This window comes from Zea mays, chromosome 8 (genome assembly GCF_902167145.1).
Source record: "Zea mays cultivar B73 chromosome 8, Zm-B73-REFERENCE-NAM-5.0, whole genome shotgun sequence".
In the NCBI taxonomy this organism is placed as follows: Eukaryota; Viridiplantae; Streptophyta; class Magnoliopsida; order Poales; family Poaceae; genus Zea; species Zea mays.
Genome location: NC_050103.1, coordinates 114,400,236 through 114,418,821, shown reverse-complemented (window position 1 = coordinate 114,418,821; position 18,586 = coordinate 114,400,236). Strand labels below are relative to the sequence as shown.

Genomic DNA, 18,586 nt, shown 5'->3' with positions numbered 1-18,586 from the left:
ATACCATGGTTAGCATAGATGTAACTCCTTCGCCACCTGATCAGCCAACTGTTCTCTTGTTATTGTAGGATTCAATCATAGTCGGTTCCTCCTGCAGGCAACATCGTGTTCATCCTCCGCAATAAAGCGCGATGGAAAAATAAGCACAATTATTACATACCATGGTTAGCGTAGATGTAACTCCTTCGCCACCTGATCAGCCAACTGTTCTCTTGTTATTGTAGGATTCAATCATAGTCGGTTCCTCCTGCAGGCAACATCGTGTTCATCCTCCGCAATAAAGCGTGATGGAAAAATAAGCACAATTATTACATACCATGGTTAGCGTAGATGTAACTCCTTCGCCACCTGATCAGCCAACTGTTCTCTTGTTATTGTAGGATTCAATCATAGTCGGTTCCTCCTGCAGGCAACATCGTGTTCATCCTCCACAATAAAGCGTGATGGAAAAATAAGCACAATTATTAACAAATCTACAATCTTGCAGCACAAAGAATCTGGTATGCAAAATCAAAATATTATACTTGTTTTTCTTAAGGTGGTACTTTATATTGTTTAGAACAATTTAGATCTTGTAGCATAGAAAGTCTGGAAAGAAAAAAATAAAAATAGAAGGGGGTGAGGGATCAAGAACTTCCACACATATCTAGACCAAATGCAAGCGGTGTCAGTACTCAATATGGATGGGTGGGCATGCCCAAGGTTGAAGAATAGAACCTGATATATAAAACACTGATATTTAATTCAATGCTCCCAAGTGACAAGGTAGTGACAAATAGTTATGCTACAGATATTCAAAGCATGAGATGGCAAGTGGGAGCCCAGAACATAATTGAATAAATGTATCAATTTTGAGATGACAAATAATGGAACAGTGCACATGTTTGTAAAGACATAAAGAATGCTAGTAGCATATGCTTCAACTTCTAACCTTCAACTTCTCAGTCGCAACTGCAAGCTGCTTCTGAAATGTTTGAATCTGTTCTTGTTGTGTATTGCACGTTTCCTAAAAATAGAGAACAATTTATGTCCAGTAGTTACACACAGGAGACTGGAAGCATCCGCTAACCCTCGAGTGTGTTCTTGTTCAACAAGTGTACGTAAAGGGCGGCCAGAAGCTACAGCAGGTGCTTGTTCATAGTCCTCTTCTTGACCTGAAATAGTGTGCACGTCTGCTGAGAGCACCAGAAAATGTGGGTGGCTACTTGCTCCTGATCTGCTCTGGTGCCCATCTCTTCTATTATGATGACGGTGTGACCTACGCACTACAGCTGTGGCAGCCAAGTGCTGAATAATGCGTTCTTCAAGTTCTGCATCATCTGCACCTATAGGGATCTGGAAATACAAATGGCGATATTAACAGAAGTACATGTGTTGAAAGTACATCTATAGCAGAAAGGAGAATGTTATTGGAAAAGTTCCCCAAACATGCATGAAGAAACATGCCCACCTCAAAATCACCCAGCATTGGATGGTGGAAAACAGCAGTATTACGTGAAGGATTAGATCGGATGTTCCTCTCTTGTTCAACAGCCTCTAGTAGCTCTTGGCTGCAGAGTGTCACAAGAATAAGTGAGAACCAGCAATTCAGTCCCTTAGGAGTTAAGACAGAGTAGAGGTTGCAATTTTCACCTCATAGGATCTTTCATGCTGATATGCTACCAACACATGGGGCACTGGGAGCTTCTCTGGCACCTAAATTATTACCGGAATTATAATATACACCTATTGACAAGCACATGAAATGGGACCTCACCAGGCTATGCTTCCTGCCGCGACCAAGGCCATGGCTGAGAACCACGCGTCCACGCTGTCGGAGGAGGCCGTCAAGAACGACACCCTTGAGCAAACGGTCTCCGGCCTCGAGAAGCTGGAGAAGCCTCACCTCTTTCACCCCTGCCCCGCAGCCGTCGTGTAGTGAGAGGTGAAGGGAAGAGCGCGCAGCGGCGTGGGGGCGTGAGGACGGGAAGAGCACGTCCAGCCTCTGTCGTGGTGTCTCCCGGCCAAGGCTAGATCTGAGTGCGGCTGGAGCACGATGTACGGAGATCACACCCTAAACCAATACAAGAGAAAATAGCATATGCATGATAAATGATGAACATTGTGCCCAAAGGTTTAGCAAATTACATGATAAATGATGACACAAACTGAAAAAATCATGATGAAAATCAGCAACACCCAAATCAGTAGTTTCACACTAAAAGCAGAGGACAGCTGGGCCTAGGAGGGAGGTTTACCAGGCTGCATTATAGAGCATCCCTTCTGCATCATACAAAAATATGTTACGACTGCTTCCTTTCATTTTTTTGTCTAGTAATGAGAGAATATAGTCTTTGCTTATATACCTGATCGGGTGCAATGTATTTAACAGTTTGCTTAGAAGATTTCATACACCTACAATATCTTGGAGAGGGATTGAATAGACCTTTAAAACTGCAACCACTTTCATGTAATTGGCGCAAAAATGTTTCTTCCAATAATTGAAGATAAAGAATGTGCTAACCATCAACAGTTGCAACCAGACTACAGAGAAGAAAGTGGAAACTGATCAGCTAAGAACTTTGGAGACGACTCCAGCACCGACCGTTCTTCCTCCTTCCCTAAGCAGAAATCTTTGCCCTGCATCAAAGGCACGAGTTGACGATCCAACATGTAAAGATAATAATGTGTTTACCTTGCTAGGAAAATCTTCGTATAAGTATGATGGAATCATCTCAACCCTTTTGTGGTCAGTTTGTCTCATATTTTTAGAATTACTAATGTATTGTACATTAATAAAGCATAGTAAGCGATAGTTGGTCATGGTTCTTACATCTGTGATACTCCAGGACAGCAGGTATATTGTTCAGAAGCTTCCTTAGAATAGCTCACCATTCTTGATCAATTGCAAAGGATAGTAGCCATCTAAATCTTGCAATAGAGAAGCGATCAAAACAAAATTATCACTGCTCAGATGTCGATTTCATGCAAAAAAATGTAATGCTCGACTGCCATAAGTCAATAGATCATCTATTTCTTTAGAGGTACCACCCACTTCATAAAGAGAATCACAAGAAAACCAAAATTATCTGCCACCAAAAGAAGACCTTTGTTAGTTTTTAAGTCCATCTCGTATATGTATATCATGTGCCAAGTACATGGACCCTGTTGTGAGCAACGAAGAAGAAGCAGGGTTCATTAAAAATAAGTTCATAATGGATAGAAATTAATTTAGATCAATGACATCTAATGAACTCATAATTGCATAACAAGATGGAGAGAGGGATGTAGAGATAGACTGAAAAATAACATCTTTATAAATTCTTTTGAAGATGAAAGGCCTAGTGAGGCCTAGTGAGACCGAAGATGAAAGTTTTGGCTAATCGCTAATTGCAGTTGAAGTAACCTTGTACTGGATCTTACTTTTGAAATCTAGCCCTATAGGACTTCATCGAGTGTGACTGCAAGCTAGCGCTCTCTTAACTCCAATATAATAGACTGCACCTGCACATACCTTGTATTTCAATTATTTCCATTTCAACTGCAATATGTATAGATACTGTCATGTGGGGGGAAAATATGCCTTCCCATCTTTCATTGTGTACCCAAGAACAACAAATGCAGTCGATTTTCCTGCAGAATTCTTTCGAAAGCACAAAGAACCCCTCTATATAAGCATCAATTTCATCAGACATGACTTAAACCACCACCACGAACTACATTTGCTACTTCTTCAATTAGTACAAAACCTAGGAGCATGACACTCGTGCACCAAACTTGATCAATTCACTGAGCAAAATATTATATAATGAAGCTAAATTCGTAAAGAAAATAAATTTAATTTGATGTGAGCAAAGCTTTGATGGAGAGTGAAGGAAGATAGGGAGCGACCTTGAAGGTTTGCGCAGAGGGTAGAGTTTTAGCTTTTCTTTCTATAGTTGGTCAACAAAACAACAATAAGGTTGTACCCAATCTGGCTTGAGGTCAACAGATCTGGAATCACAAAATCTGTAATAAAATGGAGGATCAAAAACTTACTTCTGATAAGTATAAGACTTTTCCAAATAAAATGGAGGCTAAGTTGCTTGCTTCCTTGTGCTGTACAGGTTAAACTTCCTTGTGCTGTCTACTAACAAAATCTGTAATAAAATGGAGGCTGTTAACACAAGCATCCATGGCATTAACACCATAGTTTGTTAGGAAAATTAAACAGAAACATGGTCGAAAAAATGAAATCAAAATGGTATGGGCAGGCTAAGAATAACCTAAATGGTATGGGCATGAACTCTGTACATAACAATACATGATAAAAAATAACAATTCAGTTGATTCATGGTCGGAAAAAACCAAGGATTACAGAGTTCACGCACCTTAAGTGAGGAAATCAACCAGGACTGTGTGATCCAATCTGTAATCTGTAAGATAGACATTATCACCACTGTTTGAGACTGACAGAACACCCGAACATGCACAATAATATGACCAAGAAACAGTGACAGAATCTTTCAGTTGGTCTTGTATGATGAAATCTAAATGGTATGGACCGGTGAAGGAGAGGGTACTTTTTTATTTCATTAACAGATCAAGCAAAATAAAAAAAGTAATGAGCAAATGAGCCTAGATCACATTTGTAACAGCTCAATCGGGAATATGTTATGTATGTAAAAGCACAGAAAAAACAAATCCCTACAGTTAGAGAAAGCAAGCAAGAGGGGATGCAAAGGTTGAGTAAGGCTAACCAAGGGTTGTGCAGAGCCGCAACACCTCCCAGTTCGCTGTTGGCGTTGCTGTCACAGTGAAGAATCACCTTGCACCAACCACACCTATAGATAAAAATGACTTACTCCAAGCATGAAGAAGCATACTAAAAAATATATGCTTTGATATGTTACAGACTTCAACTGCCCTAAGAAGATGGAGTACAAGGTGGAAAATACCATTGTGTTTCACCAATTGCACACCATTGCAGATTACTCGAGTTGCATGAATATTTATGATATGTAACCAGTTGTATGAGCAAAATAGTTTGCGTACAAAATGTGTAGGACCAATAATAACAAAATGTGTAGGACTCGTTATTTCTTTGATAAATCCTATTAGTTGGTCAAAATCCTATATATACAGAGTTAACCATATGCACTTACTATTGACTATTGTTGCCTACATCAGCAATCAACATTTCACTTTACTAATCTAGTCTACATCAGCTACATCAATAGTTCATAACTTAATTTATTTGAGATGTAGCTGATTTCTTTATGCCTTCTGGGTGCACCTACAGTCTTTACCTTTATCTTATATTTTTTTAAAAAAAACATAATAGTGTGAAATTGACTTACCCATTTTATACTTTTTTAGGTCAAAATCCTTAGCCCTTGGTTTAGGATGAAGTGGTTAGAACTTCAATTGCTTTTGCATTTATTGTAGTTCAAGTACTTGGTTGATGTCATGTATGCTATTGATGCTGGAAGGACAAGGAGGCAGCCCAGGACCAGGATATAGCACATACAAGTTAAAGTTGATACATTACCCACTTTCTCAAGTACAAGGAGTCAGAGCCCTAGGTTCTTTTGTTTAGGAGATACATTAGTCGATTTTAGTTAGATATATTAGCAAATTGGATTAGAATCAGTTAAAGTTGTATGAGATGATGGACTCGTAACTTGTCATTATATATATAGGTCACGTGTATTTGGAAAACTACAAGAATGGATAAATCTAGTTTCCTGTTTCCCCTGTTCTCCTACCTTTGTTCGTGTGATATGGCTGGCGCCTAAATCTCTGTTTCATAGGTCTAGGTCCCCGTACTATTACTTTGTATGCCTACACCCTTCGCAACCTACCAGAAACCATCCAGCCACCAGTATTCCAAATTACTAAAAAATGCATTTTCTCAAAAAAAGAAAGAAAACAACAAACAAATTAATTACTGAATTAGTTTAATATGCTAAATAATCCACACTGTGCCACACTGTTTCCCCTATTTTATTCTTTTCAATGAACACGGCTCAAGACAATGGGCAATTTCCTCAAGATACTGAATTGTACCGTTTACTTAGAGCACAAATAAGATGTGCCATTATATAGACTTCTTTTAATTAGTAACTTAATCATAATTACGATTCAGGAATGTTTCCCTTTTATTTGCCAACAGATTTCTGCTATGTTCAAGATTGGGAACAGCAAGGAAGTTCTTCCAATACCTGATTACCTTTTGCAGCACTACAAGGACTTCATTAGGAAGTGTCTGCAACGTGACCCATCCCTGCGGATGTGAGTATGTGACACCAGCTTCATCTCTCAATTCCGTGAAGGGAGTCGCCTGATTTTTCCCTGCATCTATACCACCCTGTAGGCAGATTGTTAGTGGGTAGGGATTTCTACGCAATCTGCCTATGCTTAGTACTATTTAGTGGGTTTAAAGTACACACGGATCTCTAGATATCACTTGAGGCATCTGCGTCTGGTAGAACACCCTGGGCACTGCATGCCCACGAGCCCGGACTTTGTCCATGACTCCGGACCAGAATTGTGCTGCGAAATCCGCAGCCTGCGCGTAGATGCGGACGCTGGTCCAGTAGCAGCCATCGTGCAGGCCAGAGTTCAGGACCACGACATCCGGAACACGATCACCGGACATGAAGTAGGACCGGATGAGCTGCCGGAAACCTCTGTTCCGGAGGGAATGCAAGCCGAGATAGTTCATGCTCATGTTCCAGTGGCCGTTGAAGATGCTTGTGATCCTCAGAGTCCCTGCCCCACCACTGGGATTGGTGAACACTGCATCAAACCGGCGTGTCACAGCAGACGTGTCCGTGATGCCAAGGACAAAGGTGAGGAGGTTCCGGATGGTGTCGACGTGGTTAGAGTCGCCCCAGAAGAAGAGCCACTTCCCGTCAAGGCACCGCCATGACGCATCGGTCGCAAAGAGCTTGAAGGAGCAGTGTGCCGAGTACACCCACCCGTTGTTCTCCAGCACGCCGAGCGGCCCGTCGCACCACGGTGCCTCGCACGGGTGGTCCAGCTCCAAGCACCGGTACCGCCCCGCTGCGTCTAACGCCCAACCACCGGATACGGTCACCAGATGCCAATGGGAAATTTCTAGGATCCGGCTGGGTTCTGTGCCAGGTACCTTGCTGGTGAATAGATAGAAGATGCGACACAAGCTGCGGAGGAAGGGGCGGATCCAAGGATTTTAGGAAGATGTTGGGATGGGGTGCTGGATCTGCTTCGAGCATGGCAACGGCTACCGCAGCAGGCCAGGCGGGCACCGCGGAGGCCGAGGTCGAGAAGGCGGAGTAGTACCTGGCGCCGCGCGTCGCGGGGAGCGGGGCGAGGATGGCAGGGGCGGCACCTTCCATCGATGGAGCGCGGGCGCGGTGATGGCGGGAGCGGCGATGGAGGATCCCTAGAAGGGCGCGACGGAGAGCAGGGCGGGCGGGGCACGGTTCACCAGGGGAGAGGTCACTCGCGTGAGGGCACACGGGGGCACAGCTCCATGGAGAGGGCGGACACGGAGAGAGCCGAGCGCGGCGATCCAGGGCGGAGGATGTCGCGGACGCGGGATCTGGGCGCGGATTGCGGGAGAGAGCGGCGATTGCGGGAGACAGGCGGGGGCGGTTGCCGCGGGGCAAGCAGGCAGAACCGTGTTGAATGTGGACGCCTACAATAGAGGCTTAAGGAGTAGTGTGTATATATATATATACTATATATACTACTATATAAGAGTCTAATGCAGACCACTCGTGCACCATGGTTCTGCCATCTCCTTCATTCTGCCTCTCTCTCGCCGACGGGTGGACCCATGTTAGCGTTCGCTCGCACTCCCTCACGCCTGCCGCTGCCGCTGCCGCCTCTACGTTAGGGTTTGCTCACCATACGCTCTGCCGCCGCCAGTTCCTTCCTATTTTTGCTCTTCGCTTCCACCAATTCTGCCCACCAGGCTCCGGAGGCTAGAGCTGCCCTGTCTGAAGGAGAATGATACCTTTGCCTCTGCAGGCGCCACCACCCCCGCACCGGAGCCGAGCAAGCCTTCCAACAAGATCGTGTTCATCCTAGCGGGACAGTCCATCATGGCCGGGCGCGGCAGGGTGGTGGCGAACCACTGGGACAGCATGGTGCCAGGTGACTACCCCTCCCCCCCTCCGCGGTACTGCTACACTACTTGGGTATATGGCAAGAATCACCGCCTTTGCCGGGGACGAGATCGCCTCCTGGCCCGCGCCGCCACTGTCGAGGGCGAGATTTCCTCCCTCCGCGCGCGCCTCAGAACCTATGGACTCCAGTCCCCGTCCATCAGTCGTGCGTCGCCACTGCCGGGGACAAGATAACCTCATGGCCTGCGTCGCCACTACCGAGGACGAGATCGTCTCCCTCCGCGCGTGCCTCAGAACCCCCATGGACTCCCGCTCGCATCCATCCCCTGCGCGTAGTCGCAGATCATGAAGAAGCGCGTCAAAGAGTTCGACATCAACATGTTGTAGTGGACGACAAGCATATATCTGTCACATCGATTCTTATGTACGCTCAACTCAAGATCAGAAGGTCAAAGGTACTCTAACCATCCTCTCACTTTGTAAGATCAAATCCTGATTAGAGCTTAGTTACACTCCGTCCTACCCAAATCCCTCCCAATTGTTTGAATGCAATATACTTGTGTTGGAGTTGATTAGGTTGGATTTTAATTATGATGGTAATTGAACTAAATTCCACCCCATCCAAAAGAGGGCTCATGTGGATAGTAGAGCCAAACAAGCCACCCTCGAGGGGTTCACTGTCCTGTATTGAACAGGTTACAATATGTAAACTAGGAGTCCAGATTTTTCATATCTAAGTTCTGAAATGAAACCGTTGTCTTCGTTGCAAACAGTATCAATGTGAATCTTGATTACTATTGCCACCTGTTGTTCGAGTAACTTTATTGTGTTCATCTGTTGGATCATGTCTAATCCTATCTGCCTTGTTATAGTCCTCATTCCTACACCATGACATTCGTAGTATGTTCTTATCCATGAAACAAAAATCAACTGAAATAAAATGCCTACACCAGTCTTGCTCCAGTCTTGCTTCTTCTGCAAACTCTTGCCATGAAGAGAGACAAAGGCGAGACCTTGGAGGGAGGAGCAGGTTGTGTACAAGGAAGATGGTAGATTTTCCAATTCAAAGATGCTCAAAAATTAAAAGAAAGTTATAATTGTCAAATTTGGTATTCTACTTTCTACTCTTTTCCCCTTCTTGTAAGGTCAAAAATAAAACATCTTTATATTTACCATTCACTTTCGGTTAGTTTCTCTATTAACGTATCTTACTGATGTATCAAATTTCCATAAAAATGGTTCATGAACTTTATTATTTCTGTTTAGTGATAATGTGGTGGTGGTGTTTTAATCGGGAGAGCACTAGCTCAAGAAGCCACAACAACCCAAGATCATTCCCGACGCTCTCCATACATCTACTACTGCTAGGTACGACCAATATTATTTAACAACTGCCAGGGGCTATGGTCTGCTTTTTTCTATTGGCATGGTTATGGTTGGTATTGCTAGCTGTTTGTCATTAGCAGTTCATAAAAATTGCAATTGGTATATATGCGCTCTGGTTGGTATTTTTTAATGAACACAACATTTTTTAATGAACATAACTGCCAGATGTTGCAACGGTTCTCTGAAACCACCTAAGCAGAACAGAAAATGGTTCTCTGAAAATGAAGAACATTATTGTTGTGTTCTAAATTAGGATTTGGTGTTACACGGCCTAGAAAGCATTTAAATATGGAAGGATCATACTGAATCTGTAGTATAAAAGACACATGATACAGATTCTCTTATTGAAAACAAAACTTAAAGAACTGACATGCTGCTTCTTCTTAATGCAAGAAGAGGGCTCAAATTAAATCCAGCACATACCAATGCCTTCGCACGCTCACAAACATATACGTCTAGATATTTTGCTTTAGAGTGAATCATCAATGCATATGTGTGTTTACTAAATTCCAATTTTTTGTTTACCTTTATTTCAAAAATTAAGCAAAATTTTGAAGCTAAATTAGTCTGGCATAGAAATAAGATTCAGGCAACAAATGAAGGAACTTCATTAAACTCAATGGAGACAAACACTATTTTTTCAGCCACATTAAACATGCTATTGGTTCTGCAATCACGACTAAAGGTTTGTTAATCAATGGTCATAGCTCAGGACGCTACATGTATTGCAACAGATCATAGCTTGAGACATAAGTACCAAGCAGCACTACCTATAGAGTACTCTCCCTACATCAACTGGTTATAAAAACAAACAGGAACATTCTTGATGTTGAAGCACAAAACCCTTGCTGGTAAAGGAATTTTGAATTTTGATTTAACCTCCATTTTTGTGACCTAATGGTTTTGTTTTTTACGTAGATGCACATGGAGACGTTTGTAATGATCATAATAAAAAGGCTCAAGGATGCCAACCTTTTCGTGTCACAAGGAGGGCTCATCATTCTAGATTTTTTGTGTGTTTGGCGTATAACCTCCCATTGTGATTATTCCTAATTTCAGTAGTTATCAGTAGCCCCATGATTATATTATTGAATTGTTGTGTTCAAGTGTACTCTAAATAATATATCATGATAGAAATTTAAAGCTTGTGCAGTATGTTTTAGTCCTATGGTAGTTATATTTTGCACCAAACCATTTCACCATTTTTCTTTGCTTCATGATATGACTCCCACTCTCTTCGGTCTTTGCTAATTATTTGACCCAAAAGTGACCCTATGGTTTGGGTGAACTTGTGATGTTGTTCTTTGTTTCAGCTTTCTAATTTCTGTTGTGATTGGTTTGGTATGTCATTGATGCTTCCGTTATTAAACATGCTGCTTCTATTTTATCTTCATCTATCTGAATGATGTTTCCTTTTAGGTCACTCTTATTGGTAGTCTAGAAATGCCAAAGGATGACATATGGCTTGTCACAGCTATCCTATCTGGTCTCATTGAATAATGTGCGAAGATATAAGTCACGTAAGTGATTTAATTTATAATACCCAACAAAAAATCACAACAGCTGGTCTTGCTGATTCATGGAAGCAGTGGCTATCAATTTCTGTGAATCAGATCTTTCTTGGCCTCCTATCTTCGCCTCAGGCAGCTGGGATGAGTCTGTCTCATTACGATGGGTTGATCTTGGGCTTTCTGTTTCACATATCTTCAGGCCTGTGCCTAGATGTTGTACCATGTAATGAAGCCCCTCTCTTTTCAACAACACTTAACATTGTATGCACGGACACCCTGGCCCACCTTCTCTGCTATCAAATGAGTTAACCTGTGCATGGTGTTAATGTTTTCAGGCTTGGTCCTATGAATACTGAAGTAAAGCAATGAAAAGTTGTAGCTGTTGGTAGGAAACGGACTGCACGGCCAACAGAAAATACCTGTCCTGAAGAGGTAGCCACATGCTTATCATGATGTAAATCATACATTCATACAGTATATGTTAAGTGAAAATGTGAAATCATATTTCCTTTAGGTCTTCCTTTGCCTTTGACTTCAATGCATTGTACTCATGATTGGTGTTCTGCTTTGTAATTCTTAGTTCACAATTTTTTAATTAAAACAAAAAAATTGTTAAAGGTGGTACAATTCATATTCTCAGTTCTTCCTTCATATGCATTTGAATCATATATTTGAATTTCCTAGAACTTTGTCATTATCTATAAGTCACTAGACTCACTAGCTGTTTTACTGCTAACTTCCAACCACATAATGTTTTTTCAAATGCAGCTTGCTGAGTCTTCAGAGGAAGTAAAGACAGACACTGACAGGAATGTCTTAGTTATGTTTGATATCCTCAGGTGAAAGAAGAGCGCAAAATTGGAAAACCTTGTGTTGAATAGGCTTTCATTTGCCCAAACAGTTGAAAATGTTTTTGCACTATCTTTCTTAGTGAAAGATGGTAGGGTGGAAATAACTGTAGATGATAGCAGGCATATAGTACGTAAGTACTTTGTTCACATTTGCTTTTGTGTTTAAGTTATATTATGCTGTGAATGTTTCTAACCCAATATTATTGATCTTGAACAGGGCCAAGGAATGCACCTGCTGCTAGCGCTATAGCCTCAGGAGAAGTCTCATACAGTCATTTTGTTTTTAGATTTGACTTCAAGGACTGGAAGGTATAGTTTCTAATTATTACATTTGTATTTGTCAGCGAAGCCTTATATATTGAATCTGGATATTCCTTATTCAGCACCATGCCTGGAGTTGGTCTGCGAGTGAAGTTTTAGGGAATGCAACTGAAAACAGAGCTTAACATATTCAACTGCTCTCCCTTTTGAGTACCAATGATCTAGAGTTGTAAAGAGGCTACTATGGTACTAGGAAAACATCATAATCATCTGCTGAGGTCACCATGTGTTAACCATTCAAGCATGCTTCCATTGCTTGCAAGAGAATTTGAAGAAACTATAAAAGTGAACAGGCTTAAAATTCCTACATGTACATGGTGTGGGAATAGATTGTGTAGTCTTATTTGTATGCATGAACTTCACATAATCTGAATTTCCCTCTTTTTATTCCAACCACAGCTTATGAAAGAAGTTGTTACAGAGGGAGAAGAGCTGTTGCCACATAGGACTTCCCAGAGCAATCTTTGCAACGAAGAAAACGACCAAATAAATCTGGAGGCACGTGCGCAAATAACGCCTATCAGGAAACTCACCCGGAACCGAGGATTGGTCTTGCAGGATCATGTAGTCGAGGAAACTCCTGAAGAGAACCAAGCGTTTAAGCGCAGGCGCCTTTTTAGGAATCAAGATTGACCTAGCAATTGCTTGGCATGAGTAGTGTAGGCAGGCAACCTGGCTTGTGTTGTATGCAAAAAATTGCCTGAGCTTGAGTAACGTGTCTTTCACTAGGTCTGTTGTGCCATGCTGTCTTGTTCTTGGCACAGCTCGTGCTTATCTGAACTTCCAGTTGTGCCAGCGGAGTAGGGCTGTAATTATAAATTGTTTGAAGTTCTGGTCACATCTTGCAACTACAGAATGGTGTTTGTAGGGCTGAGTGTAACTAGCCAGCTTGGCTCGTGTTGGGTCATTAAGGGTGTGTTTGGTTGGATGTATATGGAAGGATGGAAAGGGACGGCCACAGATTCTATAGTGTTTGGATTAGAGTCGTGTGGGACAAGATAAACATCGGAGTAATTTTGGTGGCGGTGTGATTCAAAAAATTGAGGAGACGCTATCGTCCCCGTGTCATACTACTTTGATCTCAAACTAAACACATTCTAACTCATTTATCATGGCAAGATGTGTCTCGGGTAAGCTTGTTAGGCTGTCATAGTTTATCCATCCTATCTCTTATTTTAAATTTTATTTTTTTGTAAATATTATAATTTACAGTGCAAAACAGTGTTTTACACGTCTATATAGACGATCTACTACAAACAACCTTAAGAAATGAGTTAAAAGTTCAACTCAACTTGCCTTTGCTCGTTAACATCTTGAGCAAATCAATGCTAAAGAGAAGTTGCTCAAATCAATGCGTGATTGTGATCCTTCGTCTGTGCACCACTAGATTGTAAGAGTTGTCTTCTTGTTTTAATTTTTTTTGTTATTCCTACCATTAAATTGGGCATTCAATACCTGTTCATTATCTTTATGCTTATGCAATCCAATAATGATGGAAAATAACTGACTTGGCTGCTCTCTTGAGTTGTGGCAACGGAAGTTCCAGGCCCCGTTGCAGCTGGGAGTGGTTTTATACTCGCTGATGACATCAAGTCTTAGGTGCTTCCATTGATCAATAACTCAGGGAAATATGGAGGGATCATGATGTGGTTCAAGTACTATGATGATCAAGATGGCTACAATTCTTGAGTGAAGAGTGATGTTTAGGTTGTTGCCTATGGTGTGTGACAATATCTGTGTGTTACTTGTGTGTATGTGAGAAATTATGTGACTCTGGAGTCTGGATAGTGCAATAAGTATTACTCAAGTATATGATTGAATCTTATGTCATACTATTCAAATTATGTCATATTGTATCTTTTAAGGTATGTAAACATCCACTTTTAGCGATGCTAACAAAGAATAGAACAACAATTAGTGTTTTCATATAATGTATTTCATCATATTGATTCCGTAGCAACGCACGGGCATATACCTAGTGTGTATATATATATATATGTGTGTGTGTGTGTTGGTAGATGTCACTATTGTCTAATGATTTTTAATTATGACCGTCTATATATGAACCTAATGGGTCACAGACTTAAAGGGTTGGAACATCTCTAGTGGAAACGATCCATGATCCTTACTCATATGCTATCTTGGTTGAACATGGCAGATATGTTATAACGTTAAATATTAAAATTTATATATATACTATTTAAGTAGGGTTTAAAACCTTTAGGGATAGATGCCTATCTAAAAAATATACTCCCTCCGTCCCAATTTAAAATTTGTTTGACTTTTTTACCAAATTTGATCAGTTCATCTTATTCAATTTTTTTAAAAAAATAAAAAATTCAAAGCCACACTGAAAGTATATTATGTGCTAAACTATATCGCAGTAAAAATCAATAATAATTATGGTTTTATTTAATAAGACGAGCCGGTCAAACATGGAATAAATTCGAAGAGATGAAGCATCATGTTTTCTATGGTGACTTGAGACATTTTAAATAATCTTGCGGACTTAACCTTAGTTGCATTAGTATGGTCAATCCTGGTCCGATGTTCGAAGGTTTTTTTTGTGACATAAGTACGCATAATGTTTCGATGAATATAAAAATCAATTTAGCTCGTTTGTTTGAGTTTCTATCAAAACTCAAAATCTAGAAAGCAAAGTCTTCTGACAGGCGCTATAAAAAGTCAGTTCGTGAGAAACCAATTTTGAAAGCGACTTGCCGGCTTTGAAACCAATTTTAAGTCCATGCTGAAACCAATTTTAAGTCCATGCTGAAAAAGACACTTGCGAGCACGCACACCTGTATCACACATGAGGCATAGAATACGCAATTTATTATGTAACAACGATATGATCCGGTACTGGTTAGGACCATACAGATAGAGAAACAACGCTTTTATTGGTGACAGTTTTTTTTTATGATGTCCCTTTCGGTACAGTTATGCGGTGCAACTGTGCAACAAAGTATTAAAACCCTGCCCAACGTTTGACAATGTGCACATAAAACTTCGTTTTCAGTAACTAGTTAATCAGCACGATCGCAAAGGCACCCCATTCCTGGTGTTTACAAGAATTGACTGTAAACGTAGGTATTATTATTACCATGTTTTTATGTGCTCCCGATTGTAAACATCGCTGTTTTGCCCTCTTTCTTTTCTTCTTAAACTTTTTAGTCATGTTTTCTCTTTGTTTCGCGTTTTTAATACAGATTTTTCAGTACGGTACTCCACCCTTCCTGATGCAATCGGCGTGCGTGATGAGGACTACAGAAAAGAAAGAAGAAAAAAACTTGTGTTATACATCGTTAACACAAGAACAACTACAGTCGGCGGCTCTTGATATTTTCGACGGCTAGATGACAGCCGCTAAAATAGCTGTTATTTTCGGCGGCTATAACCCTAGCTGCTTCAAATTAATGATTTATACTGTTGCCCTCCCTTTCTCTTCCCTCTTTCTCCTATCACGCACCGCCAGCTGCAGCTAGCCCCTCCCCGCACCGACGAGCCGCCCCGCCCCCGCCTCCCCCGCACCGGCGAGCCGCCCGTGCCACGCCAGCGTCCCACCCCCACCCCTCCTCTGGCGATGTCCTTGCTCGCCGCCACCGCCGGTCAACTCGGCCTCGATCCGTCCTCTGGCCAACCGCCACCCCATACCGAAAGGTTGATTTTCCCCTATTTTATTCCTTATTTTCAGCGGCCATTATTCATTTACCGACGAAATTAATATGTTTTTCATGACAGATATGTTTATTTGATCAGGGTGTTTAATTATTATGTTTGGTTGGTTAAGGTTTTCTGTGGAGGGTTTATGCATTTCAAAACATGATTAAAAACATGTTTAGTTAATGTATTATTGTTTAGTTCGATTTCGTTAATAACATGTGTTCTATGTTTTTGTTTTAGTGGTATGTGGTATTTTACTTTAATTTCATATTAACATGCATTATTGTTTAGATTCATAAATTTGTTTGATTTGATTAATAACATATCATTTTCTATTTAGTAGTTTGAGATATTTTACTTCACTTTTAAGTTAACATGCTCTATTTAGTGGCTGGAGTAGGAATAGCATATCATTTTCTAGCCATGGACGTCAAAAATAGTGCCTTATTTTTGGCGGTTGTCAGTGGCCGCCGAAAATAAGGTTATAGCCTTATCCTAGCATATAGATGTAGGATCAATACCCTTGACAAAGTTGAATGATGTTTTTATGATATGGTCCGCTTTAACAGTCTCAGGCATGGCTGAAGATCGTGCATGGATGTATAATAGCTGAAGTAGGAATAGATATCATTTTGATGAGTGGGTAGCCAAGACCAAAGATTTTGTGGACCATGCTTTCTCCTTGTCATTAACCGGCACTGTTAGATACCCTTGTAGGTAGCATGAATACAGTATATTCCTTAATAAGGAAAGAGTTAGCCTAGGTCTCTGTCAATTTGGATTTATGCCCATATATGAGGTGTGGGAATATCATGGTGAGGTAGTACCCAACTCGAATGTAGAAAAGTAGGAGAACAATGATTGGGTTGGCGGTGATGTGATGCATGAGATGCTAGATTCGCTACGTCCAGAGTTAGTGAAAGGGAAATGTGCCCTTGGGCAATTTCTATAAGTATTTTGGTGATTAGATGCCCAACACATCTTAATTGAATCCTTATGTGCTAAATGTGTGAAAAGTGCAAATCAAGGTACAAGGTATGTTTCTAGACTTAGTACGTTGTTTTTAAATACTAACATGGTTATCTAAATGCTAGAAACAGTGCTGAGAACAGCCAACTCCAGCTCGGCCTAGCACACCGGACTGTCCGGTGGTGCACCGGACAGTGTCCGGTGCCCCAGGCTGGTCGAGAGTGAACCAGCTGCTCTCGGGAAACAACGGGTGCACCGGACTGTCCGGTAAGTCATCTGGGACGAACTCCTCGCTCTCGGGAAAAAGAAAAAAAGCGACGTAGCTATAATTCACCGGACTGTCCGGTGAGCCAACGACGCCAGTGGCCAACGGTCGTCCGCGCGATCAACGCGCGACACGTGGCCAGCTCCAACGGTCGGCTGGGTGCACCGGACTGTCCGGTATGCACCGGACAGTGTCCGGTGCGCCAACCGGCCCCGAGGAGCAATGGTCGGATGCGCCCGATATGGAAGGAGATCGCGCACCGGACATGAACTGTGGTTGTCGGGTGGTGCACCGGACTGTCCGGTGCACCACTCGATAGAAGGCAAGAATGGCCTTCCAAATTGATCTCCAACGGCTCCTAGCTGCCTTGGGGCTATAAAAGGGACCCCCTAGGCGCATGGAGCAGGATACCAAGCGTTCAAGAAACATCCTAAGACTTATAGACTCCGCCTCCACGCATTTGATTCGCAGTGTTAGTGATTTGAGCTCCATTTGAGTTGCGAACTCCGTGTGTTGTGTTTGGAGCTCAAGTCTTGACTTATGTGCGTGGTTGTGCTGCGGATTTGAGTCTTGCGTGTGTTGCTCTCCCATCCTTACTCTTGTGCTTTCTTTGTGATCATAACTTTGTAAGGGCGAGAGGCTCCAAATTGTGGAGATTCCTCACAAACGGGAAAACGCTCTAAAGGAAAAGACCGTGGTATTCAAGTTGATCATCAGATCACTTGAAAGGGGTTGAGTGCAACCCTCGTCCATTGGAATGCCACAACGTGGAACTAGGCAAGTGTTACTTGGCCGAACCACGGGATAAAAATCGCGTGTCTCTTATGTTGCTTTCTCTGTGATTTTTGTGTTCAAGAGAACTCGCTTCAAAGCTACTTAGTCGCACTAACACTTTAATAACCAAGTTTGTGGGTATTTAGTGTTTAATTTTACAGGATCACCTATTCACCCATCCTCTAGGTGCTCTCAATTGGTATCAGAGCCGTACTCTTCATCTAAGGGACTAACCGCCCGAAGAGATGGATCCTAAGGGAAAGGGGATGGTGATCGACGATAAGGAGGAGTCCCTCTTCAACGAGCCAAGAGACGACAAGCCCACTGACTCAGGCTCGAGTCAGAAGAAGAGGGATGGCAAGAAGAAGAGACGCATCAAGAAGATCATCTACTACGACAGCGATGCATCCTCTTCTTCTTCAAGGGACGACGACGAAGACTCCTCATCCAAGAGAAAAACGGTCAATCAAAATTATTCTTTTGATTACTCTCGTATTCCATATAATTTGAATGCCCATTTACTTTCTATTCCTCTCGGAAAACCCCCACACTTTGATGGAGAGGATTACTCATTTTGGAGCCATAAAATGCATAGTCATCTATTTGCTCTCCATCCTAGTATTTAGGAAATTGTGGAAAATGGGATGCATTTCGATAGTACGGATAATCCTTTGATTATTAATGAACAAATTCATAAAAATGCCCAAGCTACTACTGTCTTGCTAGCTTCACTTTGCAGGGATGAGTACAACAAAGTAAGTGACTTGGACA

General features: G+C 41.9%; 1 long non-coding RNA gene and 2 pseudogenes across 1 annotated transcript; 2 read left to right on the top strand and 1 right to left on the bottom strand.

The window, feature by feature from the left end:
- Positions 1-825: 825 nt before the first annotated feature.
- LOC109941593 (E3 ubiquitin-protein ligase RHF2A-like) lies at positions 826-1,670 on the bottom strand (annotated as a pseudogene).
- An 8,530-nt stretch (positions 1,671-10,200) lies between these two features.
- Positions 10,201-11,282, top strand: LOC118473129 (uncharacterized). The gene is made up of 3 exons (XR_004852015.1): positions 10,201-10,312; positions 10,380-10,981; positions 11,051-11,282. It is a non-coding gene; the product is annotated as an uncharacterized lncRNA (long non-coding RNA).
- Positions 11,283-11,287: 5 nt separating this feature from the next.
- Positions 11,288-12,982, top strand: LOC103637191 (non-structural maintenance of chromosomes element 4 homolog A-like; annotated as a pseudogene).
- Positions 12,983-18,586: the final 5,604 nt, after the last annotated feature.